Here is a 15,757-nt window from a genome sequence, read left to right on the forward strand (position 1 = left end):
TAGCACTGTATTGTTGAGTCTAGAATATCTCCATTTGACATCATACAGACATTTTTCTTTGGCTGGCTATATTGCAATTTCTCGAAAATAACAGCTGAGATACACAGTGTGTGGCAGGACCTCCATGTGAGGTGAAATCCCGGCAGAAACAGTAAGTGGGGCCTAGTCTCTCCACTCTGTCTCTCTTGTGGCAGATGGACTGGCTCGGCTGTGCTGGGGCATGTTTGTGAAATACCAATTACCAAAAGCTATCTAGTCTTCCTTCATCTTTGTTTACATTTGAATTTGTCTCCAAATGTAAACAGACAGACTATGTGTGTGTGTGTGTGTGTGTGTGTGTGTGTGTGTGTGTGTGTGTGTGTGTGTGTGTGTGTGTGTGTGTGTGTGTGTGTGTGTGTGTGTGTGTGTGTGTGTTTCTTTGTTTGTTTGTTCATTATTAATTATGAATCCTTTGGATTTATGTTAGACAACTGTCACTGTGTTGTTCCACATCATTTAATGATATTGATGTTTTGCTAAATGCACCAGCAATTAGTTAAATTAATAACTACTGTATGTGTTCCAATGCCTTCAAACAGATGGCAGCTCCAACGGCGGAGTGCTAAAACGTGTGAGCTGAACACGTTATGTAATGTGTTATTATGATAGTTCCACGTGCTCCGCTTGCCATCACTACTTGAGTTATTTGATTTATTAATGGAATGGAAAGGTCACTCGCCAGTTCACCAGAGAAAATAAAAGATTAAACGGCAATTTGAAGAACTGTAACTCTAACTGAATCCTTCCAGATGCTCCCGTTTGAACGTACAGCTGTGTGTGTTTGTGTGTGTGTGTGTGTGTGTGTGTGTGTGTGTGTGTGTGTGTGTGTGTGCGTGCGTGCGTGCGTGCGTGCGTGCGTGCGTGCGTGCGTGCGTGCGTGCGTGCGTGCGTGCGTGCGTGCGTGCGTGTGCGTGCATGCATGCGTGTGTATTTGTACAATACTTGTGAGGGCAAAATGTACTGTACCCACAAGTATAGTAGAATTTGAGAACTAGACATTTTTATGACAATTTTCCTGGTCCTCCTCACAAATGGTTATTTTTATTGTTAAAAACGTTTTCTTTTAGTTAGCATATTCAGGTTGGGGTTGGGTATAGTTTAGGGGTAAGGTTTGGAGTTATGCCTGATTTCTACTTACAGTAGTTGTGTGCCGGTGTCATACACAGAAAACAACCAATCTACAAGCTATTTTCGGTTCATGACACCGGCACACAAATAACTATGTATAACCCATGCTTTGTAGTTAGGGTTAAAAATTGCCCCAAACGGGTAAAAATGGCATTAATAAAACTGCCATGCTAACATTTTTATGTCCTCACAAGTATAGTAATACCAATGTGCGTGTGTGCGTGTGTGCGTGCGTGCATGTGGTTTTGGAGGCAGTGCAACAGTCTTTAGTTCTTTAGTATCTTGAGGGTACAAAGACAAGTCAGTAAAACAAAGACTGTGTGAACTCTAATGTCTTCAAAAGCATGGTCCGCTTGTTGTTTAGCAAGTTTACAAAGTTCCTCAAAGGCAAAAACAAGCAAGTAAAAAATATCACAGCCAAATAAAACAATTATTAAATTAAATTAATTCACTGATCAAAGCAACAATAAAAGTTTAGATTTGAATAATTGCTAGGGCTTTTAGCTAGCTTAGCCCTTTTCCTGTGTTATTGGGTATGCTGTGCTATTTAACACATACTGTACATAGCACATACATATAAGTAAGTAATCCAATTTCACTTGTTCATTCTGTATCCTGTATAAGTTCTCTCTCCTGATTGGATAAAATTGGTATCCTGACCTGAAAATGTATTTTCTGTTTACTTAAGTACTGCAGAGACAGGGAGATCCCAGTTACTGAACAAACACGCTATATCACTGATTACTCTCAGAATATAGAGATAGTTAACACTTGTTTTAACTAAATCACTTAAAGCCTTTAAATATAGGCCTAACACTTTTTTGTGGTCTGCCTTTCCTGTTTCACTTCAATGCTGTCTCTCAATGAGGCGTGAATGCATGAACAAATAATAATCCTAAAAATAAATTCAGCAGCACTCTGGGCTATATTTATGAGCTGCGAGGACCACAGGCCACACGCTGGTAATCAATAAAATAAAAACCTGCATCCACCGTCCGTGAGTAATTGCATTACTTGCGTGTGAAAAATATTGATATTTCTTCCCTCACTCTGAACAGTTTAAGTTCACTGTTACTTCTGTCAGTTAGCTTTAACTGTGTGCGTGTGTTTGCTTTTAATGTGCTGTGCTGAGCATTGCCAAAGGACAATTTCTGTTACTTTGTGATGGACAATAAAGTCATCGTATTTAATGTTAATATATTCTCTTTGATGGCAGAATAACAGCAGAACTGAATCAAATCATCAATGCAATCGATTCGAAACCAGAGAGCAAAGTGCATGCTTTATGTTGAAGCACTTCATTCAGAGAGAAAGAGAGACAGACAGAGAGAGAGAGAGAGATCCTGAATGATCCAGAATGCAGCAGCACGCCTCGTCTTCAATCTACGAAAATGTTCACGTCTCTCCGTATGGGGGTGCTGCCTGCACCCCCATACGCTAGTGATGATCTACAAGGCAACTAAGGGCATGACACCCCCCTTCCTACTCACTTAGATCTGCTAACACAAGAAGGCTAATCGAACCTTCTCTAAATCTCGCCAGCTAATGCTCCACACATCCTAGACTCTTCTGGCTCCCAAACTATGGAAAACAATTACATTCTTTGTCAGCTAGTTCAGGGAATCATTGGACTAGACCAGATTATAAGAAAACAAACAGAAAGCTACCTGACATACTGGAAAGAGACAATCCAAACAAAACAAAAAGGAATGCCATTTAGCCCTAAATAGAGAATATAAAGTACATTGCCAGAATACATGAGCACTGTGAAAGACCCAAAACTAAGGAAAGCCTTGACTAGGGACAGACTCAGTGAACACAGCCTTGCAGTAGAGAAAGGCCGCCACAGACAGACCCCACTCCCAAGGGAAGACAGACTCTGCACCCACTGCACACAACATGTGGTAGAAACAGAGCTACACTTTCTAGACACATACTTCCCACAGCTTACATACACTCAAAGTGAGTTTGAAAACACGACCAGCGACAAAAGAAACTCCCATACCTACTGGGAGAAATACAACAATGTGCGAACACAGCAGCAAGATTTGTGAACTGTTGCGATAAAAGAAGGTTAGCCAATGGAACAACCACTCTAGGGACTAACCATTGTGTTTACTGCACTATCTGTACCGAGTGGACCTCTGACTGAAATCTGAGGCTTTTTGTATACTATTTTAAATAGTTTTGCGGAAAATGTTGCTAACTGTCCCAATTTCCTTTGTCAGAAAGCTTTATACCCTTGCCAACATGTATATATAATGTTGCAATGTGACATAGCTCTGTTTAACACAATGCTGTACCCCGTCCAACGGTATATACTTTCCACATTTCTTTCTAAAATTGTTTCCTTATGTTTTGACACTTGCTTTGACAATGTAAAGATGTTTTCTCATTTTGCCCATGAAGCTCCTTTGAATTGAATTGAGAGAAACAATGAGTTCTCATTCACTACTCTCGTCATATGTTGGCACTTCGTCAGGTACTGTACCTGTGTCGAATGCTGACAGCAAGGATACCCTTTCATTTTGACGACGACGGCGGAATAATCATAACTGATCACCACCCTATCCATATGCAGCTCGGATGCCAGTCGACAGTCGCCGCACCTGCCTAGTTTTCAATGTTCTTTCCTCATCGTAAATGTTTTTCATATCGACACATGCCTTGTTTTCAGTGGTGAGCCTACATGGTGCACAGGTTCAATGGCGGTATGCAAGACCTTTACAGATTCACTCAGTGTGTGCCATGCTGTGGTACTAGTTGGAAATTAACTGAATGGCTACAGAGGAATGTGTTACAGGGGAAAGCAGATGTAGTGTTCTGTCCAGACAGTGGCTGCCTCTTCATATATGCGTGAGGATGACGGATTCATACTGTGTGCATCGATGCTCAACAGGTGTGTGGATCTGGCTCTGAGTCCAATTAGTTTGGCCAGGTGTGACTGCTTACACACACACACACACACACACACACACACACACACACACACACACACACACACACACACACACACACACACACACACACACACACACACACACACACACACACACACACACACACACAAAAGGGAAGAGAAGAGCATCAAAGAAACATTACACAGGTCGGCGTTAATGACCTCATTGCTTTCACACAATTAAAACATGGCAGCAAACAAACGTCTGCATTTCAGCATTTCCTCCATGGCAGTGCATGATGGTATCTAGATTTTGCTATAGCGACCGTCAGTTGTACTTTTTCACAATGCATTATGGGATACAAAATGGCATAATCACTATAGTGCAATATATCGTGGGAGGGATTTTGGAGAGAGAGAGAGAGAGAGAGAGAGAGAAAGAGAGAGAGAGAGAGAGAGAGAGAGAGAGAGAGAGAGAGAGACACACAGAGAGACACACACACACACACACACACACACACACAGAGAGAGACGCACACAGAGAGAGAGAAAGACACAGAGAGAGAGAGAGAGAGAGAGAGAAATTATTGGGGCTCATTCAATTGAAGCAGCACTAGCTGTCATTCATGATTCTCATTTTGAATTCATTAGTGTTAATATTTCTTGGAATGGACATGGATTTAATAAAACAAATGAGTAATGGGGTGATAAAAGGAGCAAGAGGGTGACAGGCATATCAGCCCCTGGGATAAAATGGCACCTGGCCAATCAGCGCAAGTTAGTTAATTGCCTTGCTCACTATGTCAAACATAGACAAAACTCTGCCACCATACATGGTTGCTGTGGACGGTTTATACATGCATGCACACACACACACACACGTACGCACGCATGCATGCACGCACCTCTCTCTTTCTTTCTCACTCTCTCGCAACATAAACAGTCCTCCCTTCTTCCACTACTATCTCTCTCCTAATACCTTGCTCATCACATCTGTACTATTTCTCGTCATGCCACTGCTGTGATCTCCATCTCAACATTCCTCTTCACGCCTGCCCCCCCCCCCCCCTCCCTCCCATTCCTCCTCCCATAACGCCGGCCTTCCTCCACATCACACAGGGTCTTGAACTTGCATGCTCTCATCTCATGTCTGTGTAGCATGCATGGTGAACATCAAACCCTGGCTGGGTTTACACGACTCACACCCCGCCTTACAGTAAATACTGTATGACATTCCCGCCAGGACACCGGTTACTGGAATACATTGCCCCGTGGGGACGTAGACGGATTCCACACATCGCAGATACACTTGTAAGTTGTTTGTCACGTTAAGTCAAGCCAAATGTCTTTAGAAAACACTGTCTGCATTTCAGCAAGTACGTTTGGCACAAGTGAGTGAGTTACAGATGACAACGTGTTGTTGTTGTTGACAATCAAAATGACGAGTGATTTGGCCAAGACTTTAAATCCCCCAAATTAAAGCAGAATTTTCATGCCTCCAGATTCCACAAATCTGTATATGTGCGTGTGCGTGTGTGAGAGAGCATTTTTAGCGGTGCCAGCCGCTCTACTCTTGACTATGTCCGTCCGTATGTCCGTTTGTCTGTCTGAGCCCGGATGTCCGTTTGAGCACGGGCTTTAAACAGCTATAACTCCAGTTGGCAGCATGCCAGCAAGTCCAAATTTGGTATGTGGACTTACACCACCAATTGGGACGAGCATTGATTGCTGAAGCCCCGCCCCGCCCTATTATAGCGCCACCAGGAGGCCACTGTGTCCGTTTGAGCACGGGCTTTAAACAGCTATAACTCCAGTTCGCAGCATGCCAGCAAGTCCAAATTTGGTATGTGGACTTACACCACCAATTGGGACGAGCATTGATTGCTGAAGCCCCGCCCCGCCCTATTATAGCGCCACCAGGAGGCCACTGGCTTTAAACAGCGCTTTACACAGCTATAACTCCAGTTCGCAGCATGCCAGCAAGTCCCAATTTGGTATGTGGACTTAGACCACCAATAGGGACGAGCATTGATTGCTGAAGCCCCGCCCCGCCCTATTATAGCGCCACCAGGAGGCCACTGGCTTTAAACAGCTATAACTCCAGCTTGCAGCATATGCCACCAAGTCCAACTAATACCACCAATAGGGACCAACTGTAATTACATAAGCCCCGCCCCCTCTGTCTTCCCATTGGCTGGGCTTTAAACAGCCATAACTCCAGATCACAGCATGCTACTGAGTACAAATTTGGTACGTGGACTCAGACCACCAATAGGGACGAACTGAAATGTAGTAAGCCCCGCCCCCTCTGTCTTCCTATTGGCTGGGCTTTAAACAGCCATAAGTCCACTTTGCAGCATGCTACCAAATACACATTTACCACGTGAACTTAGACCACCAATAGGGACAAACTGTAATTGCTGAAGCCCCGCCCCCTCTGTATTGTCATTGGCTGGGCTACAAACAGCCATAACTCCAGTTTGCAGCATGCCACCAAGTCCAAATTTGGTATGTGGACTTACACCACCAATAGGGACGAGCATTAATTGCTGAAGCCCCGTCCCGCCCTATTATAGCGCCACCAGGAGGCCACTCATCAAAGGCACCGCTTCCTTCACACAGGGTGGGATTTTTAAGTAGCCAGTGGCCACTATAAACTAGTGAGCAGAGTCAGTGTTCATGGTTAGCACTAAATGTGTTCCGGCAGTATCATTTATCTGGTCATTCCTTGCTTTGTCTGTGAGGGTCATTATGTTTTCTCATTAGGTAATTATTCACAAATTAACATGCACACTTACGTCTACAAACACACAAGGATGAACCCACGCACGCACGCACGCACGCACGCACACACACACACACACACACACACACACACACACACACACACACACACACACACACACACACACACACACACACACACACACACACACACACACACACACACACACACACACACACACACACACACAGTCCTGGAGTCTCAACTACACATCGTTTCCATAGACTGTATAAATGAGATGAACAAAGCCACTCCGCTGCTTTCTACAGACCGAAAATGAAGCCGATTGTTCCAAGACTGTAGGTCCGCCATCTTTCAATATCGCGTCATATCGTGTCATATCCTGCAGAATGAGACCAGACCATTATTGGTTGGGTAGCTTGTCAATCAAGAGCGGGGGCGGGGAATGAATGCTATTGGTTGTGTAGCTTGTCAATCAAATCATCCCGCCCCTCCTAGAGAATAGCCTACTTTATCGTCAATTTTAAAATAAATAGGACCATAATTTAGCAAAACGCATACAGTATCCTGATGATTGAAAGGAGACTTTAAACTAGCGGCTGGAAGCATATAGAATTTATGACAATTTTTATTACAGTAAGAAAATCTAGTCTAAAGTTTGTCAAAAAACCCATTCACTTGCGTTAAAATAAATTCTTTCTGACACCGCAGGTCGGCGCAGGGTAAAACAGCGCCACTCTGGCCATTTTGTCGGCCTCATCGTAAATATCTAAGACTTGCCCCCTGATCGTTTCGGATAGAAAGAATTTGATTGACAGTTGATATTTGGGAGGGAGAACCAGGGGAAACAGTTTCCATGAGAGGCTGATCAGACAGGAATCTCAATGCTCACAGACTTCACACAACTCAGCTGTGGACATTTTGTGAGACTTTGCATGATAAAATGTGGAATTAAGACTTCTAATGAACATTTTGATTTGATTGCTCTGTCCATTTCATTCATATTAGTAGCTGTTCTGTATTTGTCATGCCCAGTGGTGGAAAGTAACTTAGTACATTTACTTAAGTACTGTACTTAAGTAAAATGTTGTCTCTTTTGTAGGTATTTGTACTTTACTTGAGTATTTCCACTTTCCAATACGTTTACTTCTACTCCACTACATCTTGGATCCACATATTGTACTTTTACTCCACTACATTAATTTGAAAACTTTAGTTACTAGTTACTTTGCAGATATAAGTTATTATATTATAAAACATACATTAACCACTTTAGCCCTATTTTATACCTAGGCTATTTACTACTTTTACTTGTGGTACTTTTGGTAAGTATATTTTGATGCCAATACTTTTATACTTTTACTCAAGTAACATTTTGAACAGAGTCCTTTTACTTGTAACAGAGTATTTTTTTACTGTGGTATTGGTACTTTTTCTTAAGTAAAGAAGAAGTACTTCTTACACCACTGCCGGCATAAGCATTTAGCATTACCGGTAATTATTCATATAGTTGATACCTCATTCATACATTTTGATGCCTTTATTTGCCTTTCATGGTACAGCAAGTGCTAGAGAGGGAGGACAAAGGGCGATTAAAGAGAGAGACGAGTAAATGAAAAAGAGACACACGCACAGAGAGAGAGAGAGAGAGAGAGAGAGAGAGAGAGAGAGAGAGAGAGAGAGATTTGGCCATACGCCCAGTTGGACACAAACACATCACACCACAGCATTGCTCCCACTGCCAAGTCAGGTCAAACATTCCACCCCCCTCCTTATGTGTGGTCTGCTGTTTCTCCGTGGGTAGAACATGGTACTCTCCAGGGTTAGGGCTTCCAATCGCTGTGTAGCACAATTCCCTCAATAAATCAAAGGCTGAAGGATGGCACAGACGTGGAAAGTGCAATATATATAGGCCTAGTACACTAACACTGCTAGAGTCAGTGTCTCCATACCCTCACGTAACTCAGTTAGTCAAACATTGGTATTATCCATGATAAGGATGAAGCGTAAGGTATTTCTCCACTTCTTTCTTAGGAAGGTTGGACTAAACGTCAAGACAACACTGCATGAAATGCAGTGGTGGACAAGGTACTCAAATGTTTTACTTAAGTAGAAGTATCAATACTGCAATGTAGACATATTGGCCCTCATTTATCAACGCGGTGCAGCCCGAATAATGAGCGTACGGCGTGATCACCGCACCTTTCGGCATTTATCAATATATCCTGACGTGGGCTTCATCCTACTTTACGATCTCTCACGTCTGGTCGAGACCAGTTGTTGACGTTGGCTGCGCCCGTTTATTCCATTCTAGACCTGCTGAGCAGCATTGTCTGACAGTCTGACAGGCATCTGGACACATATATCCACTCCAAAATGTATATCTACACTAATAAATAATCCCTGTGAAAATATAACATTATAAATGAATTTAAACAAACTGCTTTAACAGTCATTCAGATAAGATTGTAGATCTGGCTGCATTGAAAATAGCAAATCTACAAGCTCACAAGCCAGCGTCGCATCGCATCGCGACGCGTTGTAGATCTGCTATTTTCAAAATAACGAGCGCTTTTGCGTCGGGAGTCGCGCGGTCGGGACAGTGAGGTCTACAAACTTACAGTAGCTTGTCCTATGGTATGGAGTTATGTCATAGAGAGTTATATAGGCTACAACCTGGCTGGGTTAAGGATATAAACCTGACGATCCAATCTCTTATAACGTGGGTGGCGGCACGGGATCACTGCAGTCTGCAGACCGCCCGAGTCTCATGGGGAATACATAACTGCTTTAGTGTAACTATCGAACGCGCACTGCTCGGTATGGGGTAAATAAATATACAAACGTATTCCATTCATGGCGATGTGATTGGTAGACCTATCATAATATGTCATTCATGTAGGCTACAAGCCTACTGACTGACAAAGATTGCACCGTAACGGATTATGAAAGACGCAGTTGGGCGCATGTCTGTGTGTGAGAGAGCGAGAGAGAGAGGGGGGCGTGTGCATGTGTGCGTGCGTGCCTGTGTGTGTGTGTGTGTGTGTGTGTGTGTGTGTGTGTGTGTGGGGTGTGTTTATGTGACTTGACAGGCAGCGAGGCGAGGCGAGCCGGCTAAGCTCTTTCTTTGGTCGTATTCTGGTTCTTCATGTCGTAAAATCGGGGTGTTTCGAGAATATTTAAGGGCGTGTTATTTAAATGACGCTCGTTTTCAGACGTCAGATTTATCAAGGCTGGGACCAAATGTACGCTGGGATCAGCTGTGTAGGATGCGTTGATAAATGTGACTTCGACGTTGGTGTACGGCCGAATATATGGAAAAATATGCACCGGTTTATACGCTCCGTTGATAAATGAGGGCCACTCTGTCACAAGTAAACGTCTGGAATTAAAAATGTACTTGAGTAAAACTACAAAAGCACTGGTATCAAAATGTACTGTAGATAGTACTCATTATGCAGAATGTCACATTTCACAACTTTTCAAATGTAGAAAAACCTTTTGAAAATAGACGATATGCGTCTATCACAATGCGTCGCGATGCGACGCATTGTGAGCTTGTACCGTAGATCGGCTATTTTCAATTAGCCAAAGTTTAAATAGGGCTGCAGTGGTTAATGTATGTTTTGTAATAATAATCAAAATCTACAAAGTAACTAGTAACTCAGTTGTCAAATAATTGTAGTGGAGTAAAAGTACAATATTTGCCTCTGAGATGTACAGTAGTGGAGTAGAAGTAAAAGTACTGAACATTGGAAATACTCCACTAAAGTCAAAAATACCTCAAAATTGTACTTAGGTACAGCACTTTAGCAAATGTACTTAGTTACTTTACACCACTGATGAAATGTCTATGCTTTAAACGCCCAGCCCCGCCTCATGTTGCCTCACTTCATGGATAAATACAGATCTGTCTTGTTTGTGTTTTGTCTTACTGTTTGATAGTTATTTCAGTAACATTTTCCATGAAGCCCATGTCTATAATGTATCATAAACATAATGCATTATAATGTGCTTATAACACTGTAGTTATATCAATCATATATACAATAATCATAACACATAGAGCATTTTATAATGACTTTATAATGTCAAGTGTTATAATACTCGGCAGCATTTATGTTGAATGGGCTACCTGCAAGAAGAGAGATTGGAAGAAAGGCAGGGCAGAAAGAGCGGATGACATGCAGCAAAGGTTAGATTCAAACCCAGACTGTCTGTGGGAGGACTTTACAGTATATGGTACGGGTAAGAGCACGTCACACTTGTGTAACTAATTTTAAAGTACAACCCATGTAAATGTCAACTATACAGATATAGCTACCAGTTTCCTCTCATCTAAACACGCCATCTGCGTTTGCTTTGCTTTGTCAAAACCTGTCAGCAAGCCTCCATATTGTGCCGTGTTTGTGTCATTTTGATGATGCAGATGTTTTTGCTACACACATTACCTATGCTTTTCTCTTACTATGTTTAATTTGAAGTTGACAGCCAGTTGACAGCCTCAATACAGTAAAAATAAAAAAAATACAATTTAGTGTTATCTTCTATTGAAAGAAGTCACGCTTGTCTTTGTTTAATTAAAAATAGCAGTAAATCATTTCAACAGTTGTTATTAGGGAGTTGCTGTCCTTTCATGACATGTGATCGATCAAAATCACATAACATTTCCTGTAAATCCTCTCTAATATCTGAATAGAATATCATCCATGCGGTGGATATTCTGCCAGCATCGCCGTGCAGACCCTAACAAAACTGTATCTGTGTCCTCAATGTAAAGTTGAACGTCCCCGTCAACAGAACTGGTCAACCACCTGTGTGGCCTGCCCACACTCCCTAAGCTTCTCAACTAGCTTCTAGGTGGCTATCATTCATGGAAATCCCTCCAGAGTGATACATCTACCATCTTTACAATTAGGCCTAAATTAATACAACCTGCAATAACACAAACAAAGCGTCATCATTCACAGTCTGTTCTATTGATAGCTGTGAATTCACCCAATATCACTGCAGACGAAACGCTCACCACAGCGGAGTGGTGGGCATTCCCTGTGACATTTGCTCACAATGTGACATTTGCACCATTTTGTCTAACCTTGTTAAAGCAGTTAAGAATAGGCTGCCATGCATGCACATGCAGGAGCCAGCGAGTGTCCATAAGCACCTGCCCCACTGCCTTCATAGGGGAAAGTGCAGTTATTTTATGCTTACAGATCTTTTCTCATTAATATATTTCTCATAATAATATCTCTTGCGCTGCTCTCATTCAATACAAAGGCTCTAGGCTAGGCCATTTTGTTTACCCCCCCCCCCCCCCCCCCCTGCCTGCTAAGTCTGGTTTTAACAAGAAACAAGGGAAGTATCATGGGCACCGACGAAAAGACACAATAATAGAAAATGACGTTGTCAACACTCGCAACAACACGCATTTCCTCCAAATTTCCGAGAATATGTGGGTGTAAACTGTAAAGTATGGTCAACACTGTGAAAAAGCACCTTTAACACAAAAAAGCAGAAGGAAATTGATGCATTGAGATAGATATCTCATGCAAGTCCTGACCATAAGTGTGTTAGGTTCTGTTGATAGGCTTTTTAACGGGTTTATCTTCCTCTTTTGTGAGTTCTGTTTTTCAAGTTGTACGAGTGTAGTTTGAAGATTAACTAGAATGTCTGAGGACGTGCACGCCAAGCCAGACCTGACAAAGAAGGTCAGATATGGCCGAAGAGAGAGAGAAGTAGAGACAGTGGTGGAAAAAGTATAAAATTGTTTTACTTAAAAGTGTCAATACTGCAATGTAGAAGTATTATGTACTAGAAAATGTACTTGAGTAAAAGTACAAAAGTATTGGAATCAAAATGTACTTAAAGTACCAAAAGTAGAAAGAACTCATTATGCAGAATGTCCCATTTCACAAGTTTTCAAATGTGTAAAATGTCTAAAAATCTTTTGAAAATAGCAGATCTACAAGCTCACAAGGCGTCACATCACGACACATTGTGAGCTTGTAGATCTGCTATTTGCAAATGGCCGAAATGTATATAGGTTTATACCTAAGTGGTTAATGTATGTTTTGTAATAATAATCAAAAGTAACAGTATCATTTCAACAGTTGTTGATATTAGGGAGTTGCTGTCCCTCCATGAAACATTTCCTGTAAATCCTCTCTAATATCTGAATAGAATATCATCTATGCGGTGGATAATCTGCCAGCATGCATACCCTAACAAATCTGTATTTTTTTTTCATTCAACCTTTATTTATTCTCGAAGGACATTGAGGTTGCCCTCATTTGCAGTGTCGTCGAGTGTGTGTGTCCTCATCATAAAGTTGAACATCCCTGTCAAAAAAACATGGTCAACCACCTTCCCCCCACTCCCTAAGCTTATTTTTTCTTACTTACATTTTGATCCCACAATTTTTAAACCCATTTTTCCCCCCAGTGCCAATTGCCTATGTAATCCTGGGCGCTACTCTCCCTCTGTCAGCCTAGCGAGAGCCCATAATTGAGCTTATGCGTCCTTCAATGCATGAGGAGTGAGCAGGCCGCTTCTTGTCACCTGATAGGAGGGAGCTTCCCCGGTTGGACGTAGCGTGTGGAAGGAACACGTTATTCCAACCAGTTCCTTTCCCCTCCATCAGGCGCCCCGGCTGACCAGGGGGAGGCAGTATAGAGACCAGGATTACTGCATGTTTTTTTGTGAGGGTACCTACCCTAGGGCAGTGTTTCTCAACCTTTTTGGTGCCAAGGCACACCTGGCATAGCCAAAAGATCCCAGGGCACACCTAGATATACGGTGTGTGTGTGTGTGTGTGTGTGTGTATGTGTGTGTGTGTGTATATGTAATAAATATATATATATATATATATATATATATATTATTGGGCAGGTATAAAGAAACCTTGACCATTATAAATATATAAATCTTTGGCCTACAAATATATAAACTTGGGTCAGTGCAAGGAATGGAGGAGTCTGAAAACCTTCCCTAAGTAAAACTTCTTTGGTAAGTATATTTGGTACCCAATATACTTCTATCTGATAATAATATCTAATAATGTGATCCTGATAGCATTATTGCGGACGCATGCGCTGTTGCCCACTACAGACGCACACCAAAACTCTCGCCCCAAAACAGTCACCCCGGGGGAAATCCGGTGATATTCACCTGGTATTCCTAAACGTAACCTCATTAAACTATGCCTAAACCTAACCTTATTCCTAAACGTAACCTCATTAAACTATGCCTAAACCTAACCTTATTCCTAAACGTAACCTCAGCTAAACTAATAATATGGCTAACCCTAAACTTATTTCTAAACTTATACTCAGTAAAACAAATACAGGAATATAAGAACCGCTGGTCCGCGAAAAGGAATGGGGGCGATGGTGTTTTGGGGCGAGTTATATCGACAGCTCCGCATCTTGAAGTTACAAGCGATTCTCTCCGTGGAGGAGTAATTAAACACCAAACTACACGGGTGACGTTGACACAAACAAACTGGAGTGATTTAGAAGCACTTTATAAGAAAACTAACACTTAAGTGGATTTAACGTTAGTAGGCCTGTATGTGTTTTATTGTTGGACATGCGGCAGGTAATAACATGGGTTTTTGACAGCCCCTTTTCTTCCCGTTTTGGCATATCTGCTGAACGCCGTATCGGCCCGTTCCTGACTGAGTACCAGCCAGTATGTGATGGCCGCATGAAGACAAAGCCAAACATTTGCATTCCTATGGGCGAGGGTCGATTGGCTGTGCCTGCGACAGACTATGAGCTCAAGGCAGCGGCAATGGGGGAGGGGGGGTTATTTTTCACACCTTCAAACTGCGCGGCACACCATAGCATTACCTTCGGCCCAAATTGGGCCGAATTGCCAGGGTTGATAAACACTGCCCTAGGGGACACGGGGAGAACATGCACACACAGAAGGGCCGTTACGCCCCCTGCACCCACAGCGCCCCCGGCGGGAATCGAACCCAATCTAGCTGTGAGGTGACACCGCTACCGACTGCGCCACCGTGCCCCCTGCTCCCTAAGCTTCTTAACTAGTTCTGGGTAGCTATCATTCATGGAAATCCCTCCAGAGTGATACATCTACCATCTTAAAGACGGGGTGCCGTGAATTTCAGTGATTTTTTCCCCCCCTAAAACATAATCATCAGGTATTATGGTTATACTACTAGGAGGTTTTTATGTGGACACACCTCCAGTTCATTAAGTATACCTGGTTCTCACCTTAGCACCTCCTCCACCACCTTAGCACCACCCACCTGTCCTAGTCCCTCCTCCTCCTCATGCCCACACCTGTTGTGTTATGATAATGAGGGGGAGGGTATGTTTTTACTATGTCACTAAAGCGCTGTTTTTCTATTGGCACGTTTGACCCTCAAGGTTTCAGCCCCCAGGTAGAAACTCAAAATAGTCAGAGAAGACATAAAACACCATAAAAACACCACCAGGGGGCTTAATGAAGTTCTATCAACCTCATAGACACATGAAAAACAGAAAAAGTGCAAAACCATGGCACCACCTCTTTAACAATTAGGCCTAAATTAATGTCCTACAACCTGAAAGAAAATGATCAAAGCCATAGTCATCATTCACAGTCTGTTCTATTGACAGCTCTGAATTCACCAAGATCATAGCGGACACAATGCTCCCCACAGCAGAGGGATGGGCATTTCCTGTGACACAATGCTCACAATGTGACATTTGCGCCATTATGTGTAACCTCCGTAAAGCAGTTAAGGATATGCTGACATGCATGCACATGCAGGAGCCAGTCAGTGCCCAAGCACCTGCCCCATTGCCCTCATAAGAGAAAGTGTAGCTTTTTATGCCTATGCAATTCCCCCGATAAGTCTGGTTTTAGCAAGAAACAAGGGAAACGGTGTGCTCAACTAAAATGTGAAGTATGGTCAACACTGGGGAAAAAACACCTTT

The sequence above is a fragment of the Gymnoscopelus microlampas genome (genome assembly GCF_963454915.1).
Source record: "Gymnoscopelus microlampas genome assembly, chromosome: 17".
Classification (NCBI taxonomy): Eukaryota; Metazoa; Chordata; class Actinopteri; order Myctophiformes; family Myctophidae; genus Gymnoscopelus; species Gymnoscopelus microlampas.